The 16,684-nt window shown below is 34.3% G+C and overlaps 1 protein-coding gene and 1 long non-coding RNA gene across 4 annotated transcripts in view; one reads left to right on the top strand and one right to left on the bottom strand.

Annotated features, from left to right (window-relative positions):
• The window catches only part of LOC147076097 (uncharacterized), an 833,775-nt gene that overhangs the window by 230,980 nt on the left and 586,111 nt on the right, over nt 1-16,684 (top strand). The gene's annotated exons all lie outside the window — the stretch shown is intronic.
• LOC147076108 (uncharacterized) lies at nt 2,219-13,412 on the bottom strand. The gene is made up of 5 exons (XR_015069874.1): nt 13,179-13,412; nt 11,044-11,364; nt 9,142-9,294; nt 6,575-6,754; nt 2,219-3,559 (listed from the first exon to the last, which is right to left on the bottom strand). It is a non-coding gene; the product is annotated as an uncharacterized LOC147076108 (long non-coding RNA).

Raw genomic sequence — 16,684 nt, forward strand, 5'->3', positions numbered from 1 at the left:
TCCGAGTACATATTAAATAGCAAAGGTGACAATATACAACCCTGTCTTACACCGCGACGAATTTTTACCTCTCCACTGATTTCGTTTTCAATCTTTATATTCGCTGTTTGATTCCAATATAAGTTAGCTATCAGTTGAATGTCTCTTGCATCGATGCCTTTCTCCTGTAAGAGTTCGAGAAGTTTAGGATGTCTAACAGTATCGAATGCTTTCTCGTAATCGATGAAACACATAAACATCAACATTAACATCTAGGCATCTTTGCACTAGAACATTCAAGCTGAAGAGTGCTTCGCGAGTGCTCAAAATACTTCTGAAGCCAAATTGTGTGTCATCCATGTCTTCTTCGCATTTCCGAAAAATCCTATTATGGATGATTTTTAATAAGACTTTTAACATGTGGCTCATCAAACTTATTATTCTAAACTCGCTGCACTCCTTTGCATTCGCCATTTTTGGTAGAGTGATGAATGTCGATTTCAACCAATCATCGGGAATTATGCCCGTTTCGTAAATTTTATTAAACTAATTAACGAGAATTTCTAATTGAACTTCTTCTAATAATTTTATCATTTCGTTGTAAATATTATCAGGGCCGACAGCTTTACCATTTTTAGAATGTCGTATTGCGTTTATTATTTCTGCCCTATTTATGCACGGGGCTTGTTCACATTCATTAAAAGTATAGCCAATAGGTCCCCTATCATCATCAAACAAATTTTCAATATATGTCTTCCAACGAGTCAGCTTCTTTTCTATACCTAATATAATACGCCCATCTTCGTCTTTCAAGATAGTTGATGAGGTTCCTTTCATAATTCCCAATGTTTCCTTTATCTTCTTGTGCATATTAAAGGAATCGTATTTTCGTTGGAGATTTTCAATTTCTTTGCATTGGTCGGACATCCATTCTTCTTTAGCTGTACGAATTTTACTTTTTATGGTGCAGCATTATATAATATATCGTCTAAGACCAATAATAGATCATTAGTACATATAAATAATAAAAACACTACACTCAAAAGGTGTAAATCGTCAATTCTAGGAACAATGGTAATGTATTGGAAATTAATGGAGTAAACTAATGAGATATTTGTCTTTAAAAGTCATTAGTTAAACAACCAATAGTCTATGACTCATACATGGTACCTACCTACTTTTACATTTTTTATATATTTATTTTTATTTAAAATAAGTATAAACTAAGTAATATATATTTTTATATACACACGTATACATACCTAAATCCACATCCATACATTCTCAGACATATAGATAAGTGTCGCATGTCAATACCATTGACCATTTATAGTCTCGCATGCAAACCCTCATATAGGATATAGCAATGTGCTACTAGGAAAGCTAAGTTGATCATTCAAGATAGGCAGTCTCTTCAACTGTGCCCTATTTATTTCTAATATTTCTTAGTAGAATAATATATTATAATCACCCGCATAACTGTGAAGTAGTTTTGCACCCTTTACAATGTCAAACGTATGTTTTTCATTTAATAAGTGGTTCGCAAATGTTGATGTCTCCTTCTCCAATCTTTGGGCTGCTAAGTGTTCAGCAATAATTATAATATTTAGTTTCCTCGTAGTTTTACCAACGTAAAATTTGGGAAAATTATTACACTGTAATTTATAAATACCGGATTTATTTTTAATTTCTATGAGGTCTTTATTGTTTATCAATAATCTACCAACTGTGTTGTTGCAATAGAATGCCGGTTTACATTATTTTTGGAAAGATATTTTTTAACTTTTTCACTGGTTTTCCCCATATAACTCAATCTACACCAATGATCAGCAATGACCGGTGTGGTAGGTTCTATACATGTATAAAATAATTTAGATACTATTTTTTTTATTAAAAAGTGTGTGTTTGCCTTTGGTGAGCGAGCACAGCACCTGAAGATGCCGAAAGGCAGAACGCGGGTCGCAAAAAACGACTCAAATGGAAAAGTACAAAATTTAAATCCATTAGAATTTATTTATTTTTGCTTTGTTACGTTGTAGTCAGTTCATTTTGACACGTCACTCACGAACGTACCGTGTTCTGACACTTTTTAGTAACTAAATCATTAAGTGGTAACTAAATCACTCGACTAATCCGAACCGGCCTTAAGAGACATATTTGGCCTATTGCCATTTCAACTGCTTAGCGACCTCTATGATATCGCTTACTCTTGTCTGCTTATTTATCAATTGTTTTTTTTGTAGCACATATGGGTTGAACACTTTACTCTTAGAACACAATGGGAGGTGCCTTTTGAAGATAGTATTCAAGAATGCGAAAAGTATCAGCAGCATTATATGAATATAATAATATTGCATTATTCAATATATATTATTCATTATATATAAGGTTATTCACCAACATGTCTCATTTCATGTTTTTTAAGTCTACTATGTCGTGAGAATCTCCTTGAACAGATCTTGCATTTATAAGGTTTTTCACCAGTGTGTGTCATTTTATGTGTTTTCATAGTACTTGACTGCGCGCATGTATACAAACACACATTGCATTTATAAGGTTTTTCACCAGTATGTGTCCTGTTGTGTGCCTTAAGACTACAACGTTGAGAGAATCTACGTGAGCATTCATTGCATTTATAAGGTTTTTTACCAGAGTGTGTTATCTTATGTAAGTTAAGATTACCGAGTAGTGAGCATCTATATGTACACACATTGCATTTATAAGGTTTTTTACCAGAGTGAGTCATCTTATGTACTTTAAGATTACCAAGTTGTGAGCATCTATATGTACACACATCGCATTTATACGGTTTTTCACCAGTATGTGTCATTTTATGTCTTTTTAGATGATTAAGCTGAAAGGATCTATATGGGCACACATTGCATTTATAAGGTTTTTCACCAGTATGTGTCATTTTATGTCTTTTGATAACATTAAGATACGAAGATTCAAATGAACACATATTGCATTTATAAGGTTTTTCACCAGTATGTGTCCTTTTATGTCTTTTAAGATCAGAATGTTGCTTGCATCTATATGGGCAAACATTGCATTCATAAGGTTTTTTACCAGAGTGAGTCATCTTATGTACTTTAAGATTACCAAGTTGTGAGCATCTATATGTACACACATTGCATTTATAAGGTTTTTCACCAGTATGTGTCATTTTATGTCTTTTTAGATGATTAAGCTGAAAGGATCTATATGGGCACACATTGCATTTATAAGGTTTTTCACCAGTATTCGTAATTTTATATCGTTTGAGATGACTCGTTTGTGAAAATACATTGTATTGACTTTGATCAACTATCATTTCTGCGTGAACCATTATATTATGACTTTTCAGAGTACTTCTGCAACTAAAAACTGCGTTGCAAATAATGCAAATCATATTATGTGAAAAATGTATTACTCTTCTCAGAATAAGTCGAAGTTCCTTCGGAGTATTTTTTTCTGACATTTCTTTTTTAAGGTTTTGATCATCTATCGTCAATTCTGAATGCTGTATCGTTTTGTCAGGTGAAAATCGTTGACTCCTGTCTGTAACGTGACTCCGCTTGAAAAATCCTTTCGTAGAAACCTAGAAAAACCATTTCAGCATTATCAGACGTTATTAAATAAGTGAGAGTAAAATGACGTTTAGAAATAATAAAAGTACATATTTGGGTAGCTTATTAAAAAATAAATAATGTTCCGTTAATATAAGGAATGATCCATTTATAGGTAAACAAATGTACCTACATATGAATTTCAACAGCAACTGCATAAAACAGACTATGGTAGAATTATTGTGGTAAAATTCTTGGTAAGTACATTTTATATAATTATGTGGTAAAACTATTATAGTTCCAAATGGAAAACTCCATATTATATTGGATAAATGTTGAATAAATTGACTGATGTGTATAGGATAGGTTTAATCTGTAACTGTGATATGTTTATTTCTAATATATCTTGATAAAATAATTTATGGTCACCAGAATTACGTAGGTACGGTGATGCAGTTTTGCTCCATTTTCGAGAATAATAAATTATATCGTGATTTACGTGTAGTAACTAAATATGTTTATTCCGTTTTAGTGTATCGTTGGAGAGTGTACATAGTACCTGCCACGCTAAAAGGCGAAACTAGAATTTATATTCAAGCAACCATGTTCAATAGGATAAGCAATATTATTTTTAATATATCATATTTCGAAATTCCACATAATTTAATAGAACACAAACAACACGATACAACTCCATATTGGAAAAATGTGGAATGGTGTAGGGATTGCTATTAGGTAGCGAAACATAAAATTACTATACCCAGTGGAAACTTTTAATGGTAGTTTCCATATTTCGTGAATTTAGAATATTATTACTAAATATCACTATAATTATTTTATAGATAAGTTATAAACGTTTAGCTTGCCCACTGTTGCAGCACACCCCCCTTTCGCCTATAAATTATTGGTCGTTTTATAATGACTAGTTGTTCGAACATTGGTTTTCCATAATCTTTTGTTTGTATAGTCTAAGACAGAGTAGGGTGAGGGGTGCAGTCACTTATCTAAACTAAAAATACAGGTTGCCAAGGAGAAGTGTACCAAGAACCACTGCACATAACTACACCCGTTAAAGATGGTATTAATTATTAAATTATTATAGAAGACATTCGAGACTTTGTATTTTATGGCAGGTACTACATTAAATCGCCAATTTCACGACATCTGACTCGATTCCCATAATATACCTTTCAGTTTTCAGGATTTCATAATTTTATTTTGTTGCTTAGATCGAACTTACGGAAGGGTTAACTATCAAACCGAACTGTGATACTGCGCATACTTTTTGTCATTTATGATCAGTATTTAGACAGGCATAGCATGGATAGAGTGACGTTCGAACAGCGATTCCAAATAATAAATAATCTCTTACTTAAGCTATGATGCTCATTTTGGGCTAAACGGGTTTGTTAATAAACAAAATTGGCGCATATGGAGTCCAACCTAGATGTGACACTAGAGAATTGATTACATCAAAAAAAATGCACTGACTTGTGTGGTTGACATCATGGAGGAACATCGAACGTTATTTATGAAAAAATGAGGCCGGAGCTCGCGTTATGTTCAATGGAGATCATTGTTGCTGTTGTAAATATGTATGGCATTGATCCGGACAAGATGTAGTAGGTATCTACAGTATGAAACTACGTGTCATACAGAGGCCACAACCACCGACTTATTGAAATCAAAATTGGCAATAAGCTTATATCATGATATTGACCTGTCAATTTGTCTCCAAAGTCGTGCGATTTGACAAATATTTCTATGCGGATATGTGATGTCGCTAGTATACGTTGCTTGCCATACATAACTATTGATGCTTTGGAAACCAACATTGTTCGTGTTATTTGTGATATATGGCCAGCAGTGCTCGTGGCCCAAAACCAGCCGTCAAGAATGTGCTTCATCAAAAACAGCCGAAATGGCCATATGCCACAAATCAGTGACGTCTCGAGACAAAATGCCGCCCCTAGGCAGCGCTAAAATGCCGCCCCATTTTATACAGTATTTTTTATCATCCTTACATGAGCCCAATATTTAAGAAATGTGTTGTATGGATACATTACTAACAAAATATATACCACTAAATCCAATTTAAATGCCATCTCTACTTCAATAAACAATATTGTGAGTCCACGGTTTCATATACATTAAAAATACACCTGACAACTTTCAAAAAACGCGAGCTAGGTAAATACCTATGTACCTAACTATAATTCAAAATATATTTCGCAAATCTGCACGTGTCATTGCTTGTCATCAAGGACGTGACGTCTAAGGACAACAGAAGTAAACTAGACATCGCGAAACCGACAAAAAATACAGTTTTGTTAAACCTTTTATGTTAATTCTTAATACACTTTGTTTCCAACCAGTGAGCTGATTTTTTTAATCGAAGGATATTTTCATTATTAGGTACTTACAAAGTTTAGTTACCTATTTCTATACATCTAATGATCCTCCTCGATTTGCCGCCCCCAAGCGACGCTCAATCTGCCTACCCCCACGGGACGTCACTGCCACAAATTATTTTGAAATGTTAGTCTTTGTCGACTGTCTGACAGTACAAGCTAGGCAGGTACTTATGTTTAATAGTGTTAAAACTCAAATACGTTCATAGTAATTAGTTATAACTGCTAGCGAGGATGTTATACACAATTAAAATTACAAATAACTTAGGATTACTAAGTCCCTGGATCAGCAATCACGTCCGTGTGAATCATTTTTGACTTTTGAGAGTACTTCTGCATCGAAAACTACATACCTATATGTAACTTATCCCTTATATAATCATATATAATTTTTCTTAAAAATAGTCCGATCGCGAAAATAGTTTGCAATAACTTACTTCACCACGTTTCACGATCGTGATGTGTCCTTCTCCTTTCTTAAATCGACGTTTCGGGCTCATTGCAGAGGTCATTATCATATCATCTCTTGATGATGGCCTCTGCAACGAGCCCGAAACGTCGAGTAAAGAAGGAAGACACACGGTGGAAACCGACAAATGTACTGTTGCAAATCAAATTACGTGAGAAATGTATTACCCTTGTCAGAATAAGACGAAGTTCCTTCGGAGTATTTTGTTTTAAAATTTCTTTTTTAATGTTTTCTTCATCTATCGTCACTTCTGAATACTGAATCATTCGATTATGGATTCCATCAGGCGAGGATTGTCCACTACTATCGGAATCGTGATTCCTTGTAGAAAATCCCTTGGTAGAAACCTAGAAAACAAAATTATCGTTACCCTATAAATTCTAAATTATGTTTTATACTATTCCGTTTAAGATATATTTTTTCAACATTTTTGCTTTCGAGCATCTTCAGACATTAAAGCTATACTTCAGTTGAGGCATGGCCTAAAAAGATCGGATGGGCTAGGGGATGCGCGGATTGTGCAAATGACGCGAGCCGAACGAAATATAATTTAATCCATATAATGTTATGTTATCGTTATATAAGTAATAATAATAGTATATTCATTGACATGTTTTCTTTTTCAAGTAAATGGGTAAAGTTTTTTAGTCATCTTTACACGATTTAAGAATATATTCCTCCGACGCCATCACAAAACAAATTGACGTGCTTACATCACGACTGTCGGTCTCCGATTGGCGACGAGTAAAAAATTTCGTCGCACTTCTGTTGAAAATTATTTGCCGTTTCACTTATGTATGCTCTTAAGTAAAGAAATGAGAGGTAAAATGACGATAAGAAATGATAATAGTATGACACGACCCTGGACGTCAGCCATATGCTGACGCGCACTATAAATAAGTAGGAGACGTAACCACATACCCCGGTCACATAGCAAACCGGGACAACAAATTGTATACGCCGATGTGTTGACGAACTGAGATGAAAATTTCCAGATAAAAGTCCCGCTGGGTACACTGGCGAATCCGTCAGGTAAAACGTGGAAGATATGAAAGTCAGCCATGAGTGCTTTAAAGGGTATATGTTATAATAACTAGCTATATAATGTAATATGATGTATAAAACTGTAAAATGGATATGTTAGAACGTAAGAATCACATATAATTTGATCCGCTTATTAAGGCAATGTCTTTTCCTAACAGAGGCACCTTAGGAAAAATACGAAGCTTGCAAATTGAGACATGTTTTTGATAATTTACAATTCCGTCTGTGTTAATTAATAAATATGTATCTGAAAACATTAAAAAATATATTTTTTATTTTAAGTCAAAGATAAACTTACAATTCTAAAAAGTGTCATAAAATGTGAATTTGTTGAATTGGACCGCATCTTATTATTACACGTATTTTTAGTCATATTTATAATTAAAATTTAATTTAGTAAGTTTTCTAAGCATCGCCTAAGAGATTTATAAGTAATTCATTGATTTTATTATTTTTTATGTTCATTTAAAAATAAAACGATTTTTATAAATATATAAATGTGTACAATACTGGATGATTAAAATTGTCCAACGATTGTCCCTTCTTTGAGTTATGTGTCCAGCCCATTTCCATTTGAGGTTTTTAACAAACTCTACTTATACGTATATTATCTCTTTATTTATTAAGTAGGTACTAGGTACATAATATTGTATTTTTAAGTGAATATCATTTGACTTAATTTTATGCGAGGTAATCAGGTAAAATGCATTTCAGTGGGGTAAAAAGTGTAAAAAACGTACACCCTACCGTTCGATGATCCGGCATTTCGTTTAGGCTTAAGGTGAGTGCTCCGCCTACGAGAGGCACCTAGTAGATAAGTATTAGGCTTGCAATTTGAGATTGTTATAATTTATAATCAATTTAAACCTCAAAACATTATAAGATTTTTATTAAAGTCAAAGATAAACTTGCAATTAAAAAATACTTGATAACATTTGAATTCGTTCCTTGTTATATAAAAGAATATATAAATTTTGGTTTTAGTATTCTTGTATACAGTGAAAGTATTTTATAATAATTCATTGATAATGTATTTTATGTTTATTTTAAAAATCATAGATTTTTTCTCAAAAATATAAGTACGCACGTGCAACTTGAATTTTCCTTAATTTATGTTAAAATGATTTTATAAAATTGAGACCATACAAATATTTATTAAATATTAGAAACGACGGAACATCCATAATGTTTAACACATTGTGTTTAATATGCCAAATGTATAGAAAACACTTAATGCGATACAAGGTATAAAACAAGAAAATAACATATTGGTGCCTGTACACGTACATAGATTTAGCTGCAATAATAGTGTGTTTTAAACAATTGCATTAATAACTATTTACATGTAAAAGTGCTGACTGTCTTTGCAAAATCATTTTAAAGCGTAAGCGAGACGCGATGTTTTCTTGTTCTTAGATAATCGGTAGACGTCAAAATATTCTGTACGGTGTATTTCGTATTTCTTCCGGCAAGTTCGCCACTATCGTTTTACTGCGCATGCGCACCGCCATGCATGTACCAATATAGCATGCAATCTTGCACGATAATACGTGTTTACACGTCCATTTTCTTGTTATGGCCGCGATTATACTCACTGTCAGCTGTAAATCCATGCACGTGTTTACGAGGTATACTCTATCATATCACAATTACACAGTAATATATAAATTAATATTATAAACGTTCCTACCTGTTCTACTGGCTTGCATTCGGAATATGAGCAACTAGGTTGTGAATCTTCATATTTAATTTGGCATTGTGTGTCTTCTATAAATTCGTCCTTCGAATCAACTAGTTGAGGATCTATCTCAGACTTTAGACTGGCACGGTTAATGTCAGGCCACTAAAAAACAAAAATAAAATTCAATTCGCATTATTTTAATACGAGGGAGTTGCTTCTGTTTATAACCACAATGGTATCGATTCGACAGAAGAAAAAAGTGGATGGGACTAGGGGAGGCCTTCATCTAGCAGTGGATCAACATCGGTGAATGATAAGGGGAATCGATATGTAGCTATCAAACTAGTAAATACTATGGATTTATTATTGACTTGTTTGATAAATATTTTGTTTGTGCCAAAACTATATTAGGTACTAATTTTTTTTTGTCGACCATGTCCGATCCTAATGGGATCATATGGGTTTTCACAGAGTAGAAGTTTGTATTAAGAGATTTTTTTACGAGTATTGGATGTAAGCCACTTGCTTAACCTACAGGTGCATACCCTGACTCACACAAATTGCAAAACAATATGTGTACTTGCCAGATCGAGGATTCGAACGTGGGACCCACGGCATTATAGTCCAACGCTTAAGTTGCGCAGCCACCGTGGGTGTCTAATTATGGGTACTTTATTAACTTTATAAAATGTTGTGCAAAATAAGGACCATAAACAATAGATAAAACAGTTTTGAAAAGCAAATTAGATAATATACATCGTCAAAGTATGTAATGGCGTTATCTGACATGTCAATAGCACAGAACAGATTAATAAATATAATTCAGATAGACTATATCGCAATTTATTACATTTTGAAGAAGGAATTTGAATGTGTGACCTGCAAAAATGAAATAGGTACACATTTTAGACGAAGAATAGTGTGTGTTGCAATTTGAGCGCCAGTGCATAAGCCGAAAGCAGTTGTCAGAACGAAGGACAAGTTGAGAATGACATATTCTTGACACGTGTTTAACTTTATCCAATATTCTTCCACATCCAGATAGATTGCCTGTTATTCCACACCCGTTAGGTAGTTCAGTTCGCATTAATTCTATGTTCTCTGGTCACTCAATGCTGCTTAAATATGAGACGGTGACATACGAAGTCAGTGAAGAGGCTATAATTAGTTGTCCACAAAGCCTCTGTAACCACTGTCAAAAAAATAATGTAACTAAAGCCACGTGAGTGCCAAGAGATGGATGATCATTTTATTCAGCATTAAGTTGATTATGATGGAGGGTATAAATATGAATTACAGTGAAACTGGTGACTTAAGTAAATAAAGTAACAGGTGATTACCATATATATTATTTGATTGGGCCAATTATGGTGACTCTGTTTCCCTATAATTCCCCCCACCTCAAATCTCAGCTGTTGGCATATATTGAATAACATTTAGTTACCTCATGACAACGGGCGCGTGTAGGCTTATTGCAGCTATACCGTCGTTTAATGAGTAATTTAAACATACAGACTGATTCAAAAATTAAAGTGCATATCACGAGCATGTCCAGTGCAACCGTCGTGGAAGCCATAATTCTAACCGAGTCTCCGTGTTAATCTGTTAATCAGACCACTTGTGTCGTGTTACCAGCACAGGGTATTTTCTCATTTAGCATATCATTCATCACAAGTGTACTGTGCTAGGACGAGAGAGAGTGCACGAAGGACCAGCTTTAACCAGATAACAGAACTTCATAAAAGGTCAGTGTTTGGCATCTTACGTGTAACCTCCCCCTCTCAGCATCCACATCACAATCATTCCACTAATTAATTACAGTCCACTATGAAAAACGCAACCACATATATTTTATACAATTCCGAAGTGTTTGAATAAGAATAGCAATAACACAATGAGAATGGAACGTACCTGTGAATCGTTATTGAACATTGACGAATCCGAGCATTCACCGAGCTCTTGGAAGGCTCGTGCTCTAAGGAGAGCCACTTCATTATCACTCAGAGATACGTCATGCATACACTTGTGATTGATGAGAATCTTTTTTGAAGAGAAAAATGCATAACATACATCGCATACAAAATTATTGCGATAAAAAGTGGCCCTTGTCAATTTTAAACAGATTTCTTTTTCGGAAGCATTCACTATTTCCTGCTTAATGTCATGTTCGTGTATTATAATTGCATCGTACCGCATTGCGGCTTCTATCTCAGGAATGCCGTTTGCTTCGTGCTGAAAAAAATGAAAAGAATGCTCCTTGAATTATTTTCTTATGAATATTGTAGATTTAAATTTCTATAATGAATGAGCTGATATCGTTACCTGGTATCAGAAAAGGTTATCTTCAATATACCTACCTATAATATGTCAGCAGTGTTACAGTACTCTTTGTCAACGTTACTTGTTAGCAACAATCAAGACTAATATTAATACTATCGACCGAAGGCACTTGGATTTAGGTTTTGTACTATTCCATTTGAGTCTTTTTTTGCGACCCGGTCAATGTGTATTTATCTGTTGGTGAGAACACACAGTGCCTGAAGATGCCAATAGGCGAAACCCGGGTCGAAAAAAACGGCTCAAAAAGAATAGAAGTACAGAAACCTAAATCCATTAGAATTTGTTACAAATTAACTGTTCACATCCCCAGTAACCAAAACACACAATGATGGTACGTATGGCAGGTTAACCACTGTCGTTCTACTGCGCAGGCGAAAAATTCACATAAGTTCGAATTGTCGCATTGCACAACCAGCAGTAAATCCATGCACGTGAAAACGGGGTAGGTATAATAATTTCCCGGAACCCGCTATTTTTGGATTACAGTGACACTAACTACAACGATTTGGATTAAGTAATATGAATACAATGTTCCAGCAAACGTTTCTGGCTATTTAACAAATCATTTCTGACAAGTTGACGTTTAGTTATATTATGTTCCAGCAAGCATCTGACCATCCATGACCATCAAAGTAAAAATGATAATCGTCAAAAACACGACCTAACCTAAAATCGATATTCAGTTATTATTTTCATAAACTGGGACCCACAATATTATAAACCGACGCGTAAGCCTCCCGGCTATCGTCAGGTGCCACGAAGAAATGTTTTCGACAACATAAATGAATTCGACAATTAAATGTGTGCCCTTGTAGACACGAGGTATAGTAAGGTAGAATTTCATGATACTCTTTTCAAGTTTAGAATAATATTCATGCACAGCCCTACAAATTTATCTGCAGAATGAGACGGGGGAGTCACTGTCAAAAACTACCATTGCCGACTTAAGTAGAGGGCCGATACATTCACAACGACTGGTCCTACTTTTTCCGCCCCTCCCGTTGTTGTCTATGGATGACCTGTCATTGCCTGTCATTGTTCTATATAATGCTCATACTGACGTGTTCACACAGGGAATGGTTTGATTTGAATAGATGAGTTACATAATAAATAATACACCAGCATAAACACACCTTCTACAAATATAATGCATAGATCAATGCTATATATTTTTTGGAAAACGATATTACCACCGGTTTTTCTGTGAAGGACTAGTCTGACTTTGACAGCTGATGAATAACAGGAATGTATATTATTTATAAATAAAATTGATAGTTCATATAGTTGATTTGAGATTTTTTTATAACTCAATTTGAAACGAGAATGTCAAGCAATCTGGGATCTGATTTTGTCAGCTGAACAGTGGACCATTCGTTGCACGTACAAAAAGATATGCTCGGGCTTCAATAATCTAAAGTTGGCGCTGAAACTACCCCAACACGACTCGTAACTGGCAAAATCTGACGTTTTTCAATATGGCGACCCATGATAGTTTGAAGTTATTATTGAAATAATTTTAGATATTTACTGGCAACACTGATGATTAGTTGTCGAAAACGCTTCCTCGTAAAATATATGTCAAATCGTTTAAATAACAATCCGACTTCGTTTATTTGGTTTGAAAAGCTGTGAAACATATCTGCAAAAAACGAACTAACTTCTCGGTACATACATTCTACAATAATTAAGAATTCGTAATAACAAACCTCAAAAATGCACGTGGCATCAGCATTCTCCCGGTTCACATCGGTGTTGGCGTCTGGTTTGCTTGTAAGTTTCACATGAGAGGAATAATTATTATGATCTTTTATATTATAAGATTCGAGGTCACATATTTCGCGTTTTACGTCCATTTTGCGTATTTGAATAATTGCGAATAAACTAAGGATTACCGGGACAGAAGACAATTTGACAGCTGTGAAATGACAATATGCCACAGTGTTGCCATTTTTTTGTAACCGAATTATAAGATCACAATCCAATAAATTATAGTATGCGTTGTCATTTTGGCTGTTTGATATAATATATTTTATAATTTGAGATATCATAAGGACTTTTTGGAATTTAGGTTACTCTTCCGATCCAAAATGCTTACCTAGGTACCAGTAAATTAAAAAATAATAATTTTACTCAGTTAATTTTGTTTACCTCTTTCGAACAAATTCGTTGTAAATATTAGGATGCCCTACATTGGAAGGTATCCAGTGGCTGTAGGTTCAAGAATCGTCGGGCATCGTATTAAAAAAAACACAAAAGATTTTTTTTAGAAGGTAGGTAGGTAGGTATATTATTAATCTGAGGTGTTGGCAAAGCAGGTGTATTGAATATATTTTATTTGTTTGATCCTGACCAGTTTATGTAGGTAGGTACCTAACACAAAAAATTTAAAGCTTGACCGATTTTCGAATAAAAATAAATAACATTACATTGATCTTATACGTGAAATAATGTGCGCAATCCGATTCTCGGTGAAAATTATCATGAACACATTGGACTACTACCTTGGCTTTAGTCTGCAAAATGCCTAAAGGCTCGATGACATTGAGCTACTTTACACGCTGATTGATGGCGAATTTACAATCTGCTCGTAAACTCGCCCAGTGTCATCATCGTACAAGCTAACGACCACAGATTATAACAATCTACCGAGAAAAGTTGACAACTGGTAGACTTTACACGATTACATGCTATGGTGTGTGATCCTACTGCGTCTGCGCAGTAGATGGTAGCGACCTCCCGGTAAAAAACGAACTGTTCATTTTGACATTTACCGTTTTGACGTTTTAAAATGGAAACATTATTCGGCAAGCATTTTACTTTTATTTAATTTCCACTTCATAGCGCTAGAGCCCGATAAAAGTAACAATATAATTTATTATGATTTCAACTCGCTAGCTTGTGTATAATATTATCTACGTTTTTGTGCGTATTTTATCTATTGTCTGTGATCTGCAACTACTGGCTTGTGGCTTCTCAGCGAATGGAAAGTTTTGTGAGTCATCATCATCACAATCGCAGTAGCTGAATCACCCGCTTTTAAATTTGCCAACAAACAGCTTGTAAAGTAGGTAGCTACAACCCAGTTCTTGGAAAACATAAAAATTGTGAAGTGAGGAATAGTAGAAAAATTGAAAAAGTGGCAACACTTCATTGAATTTAATGTTGTCTTTGAGAAGGAAAGAAGACGTGTATTCTCACATGTCCGTGTCACATTCTTGATTTAAATACGTGAAATGGATATAAAACGCGAAGTGAATGAATTCGAAGATGATGCTGAAGAGGAGACTAGTCGAGAAGCGAACGGTATGGCGTATATGAAGCAAGAGATTCCTGATAGTGCCAGCGCCAATTTTGAGGTTAGATTATTAAAACATATTTTTTACCAACCTTAGTTTTTTAACCGATTTGGCCGATTAACTCAAAAATCTCATATATTTACATGTTCAATATCGTAACCTAACTACCAGTGTGCGATTAAAGGTTTATGTGCCCATAGAGCAACGCCTGGATAGGTTTGTTACCAATGGAAACAAAATTTGTTGATATAGGTATTGAAATGTGCTGGCCCATTGCTGACTCAAGTAGAAAGCTTTCACAACGACTGGTCTTATTTTTCCGCCCATCCCGTTGTTGTCTATGGATGACATGGCAATATTCTATAGAGCTCATACTGACGCGTCTGTCGAATTCACACAGGGAATGGTTAGATTTGGATAGATGAGTTACTGTTACATGGTAAATAATAAACTTGAATGAACACACCTTCTTCAAATGTAATGCATAGGTCAATGCGCTACATATTTTTTGGAAATCCATATTACCACCGGTTTTTGTGTGAAGGACTAGTCTGAGTTTGACAGCTGATGAATAAACAGGAATGTATATTATTTAACACTGATAGTTAATATACTTATTATTTGTTAATATACTTTAGTTAAGTTTAGTTAGTTTAGTTAAGTTAATAAACTTAGGATTTGAGATTTTTGTATAATTCAATTTGAAACGAGAAAGGGCGAATCAATATGTCAAGTAATCTGGGATCTGACTTTGACAGCTGAAAAGTGGACCACTCGTTGCTTGTGCAAAAATTTATGATCAGGCTTTATTCTTCTGAAGGCAGATCAAATCGGAAAAGATGAACCTATAATTTATCGCTTCAACCGATTGATGCAGTTTTAACTCAATTGAACCTCCATATAATGAAAATACAACATGCAGTAATGCGATGTGTGTTTGTGCTCAATTTCAGACATCACAATATTCTTCGTAGGTATAATAAAATAATTGTCATCCAATAACATATGTATCTATTTGTTGCTTCGAGCCCTAAAATGCATCTCTCTAAAACTAACTCTATGACTGATTCTGAACAAGTTACGGAAAATCAATTATAAAGATCTCGAACCTCATTAGTCATATTCAGAATGCAGGCCAGTACATATATTAGCATGTTTTATTTATTTTAAATACAGACAATTAAATAGCGTTAAATTATATAAAGATGCAAAGTACCAAAAATACAACAAACCATATTTTACGTGGAGTGGGTGCCAAGTACCATCATACGTTAAATAGCAAAGTGGCTATGGCTCCAGAAGTAGGTATAGAAAACATTTTATAATCGATCAACAGCTGATGGCAGTGATTAATGACTTCTAGATTTTTTAAATCATGGATTTTAATCTATTCTTATCATATTACATTTTTAAGAAGGTATTGTTACCTATGAGGCGAAATGTGGGGGCTGCATTGTAATTTTACTGACAAAAATGAATAAATGTTTAAAAAAATGTTTTTCTCAATTTCCCACACTTTTGATTTATGGCACATAGAACCTTTCTACTCAATGGTATTAAATTATTATTAACTTGATAATATTATTTTGTTTTCCAAACAAACTCATGTATTAGAACCGAGGTTCCCAGATTGGAGTGCACCTGCGTATTCGTCGAAAGTTGATTGTAGTTTATTCACGTTGAAATTATGATTTAGAGGTTATGATTGTTAAATAATAGAGAATATTAATTGTTTTCTGTGTTTCATCATCGGCTCTGCATTGAAAAGAGCCAACTAAAGTCGTCTTCAGCTCAGGACGAAATTTAGTCAGTACCATACGCATTTAACCGCGGGAATAATCGTAATGCTATGTATTTGATTATATTTATCTGTTATAGACACAGATATTCATAAATTCTGACTAACAATAATAAAA

Source organism: Rhyacophila brunnea, unplaced genomic scaffold, assembly GCF_057557595.1.
Source record: "Rhyacophila brunnea isolate RB1 unplaced genomic scaffold, BYU_Rbru_1.0 scaffold_13, whole genome shotgun sequence".
In the NCBI taxonomy this organism is placed as follows: Eukaryota; Metazoa; Arthropoda; class Insecta; order Trichoptera; family Rhyacophilidae; genus Rhyacophila; species Rhyacophila brunnea.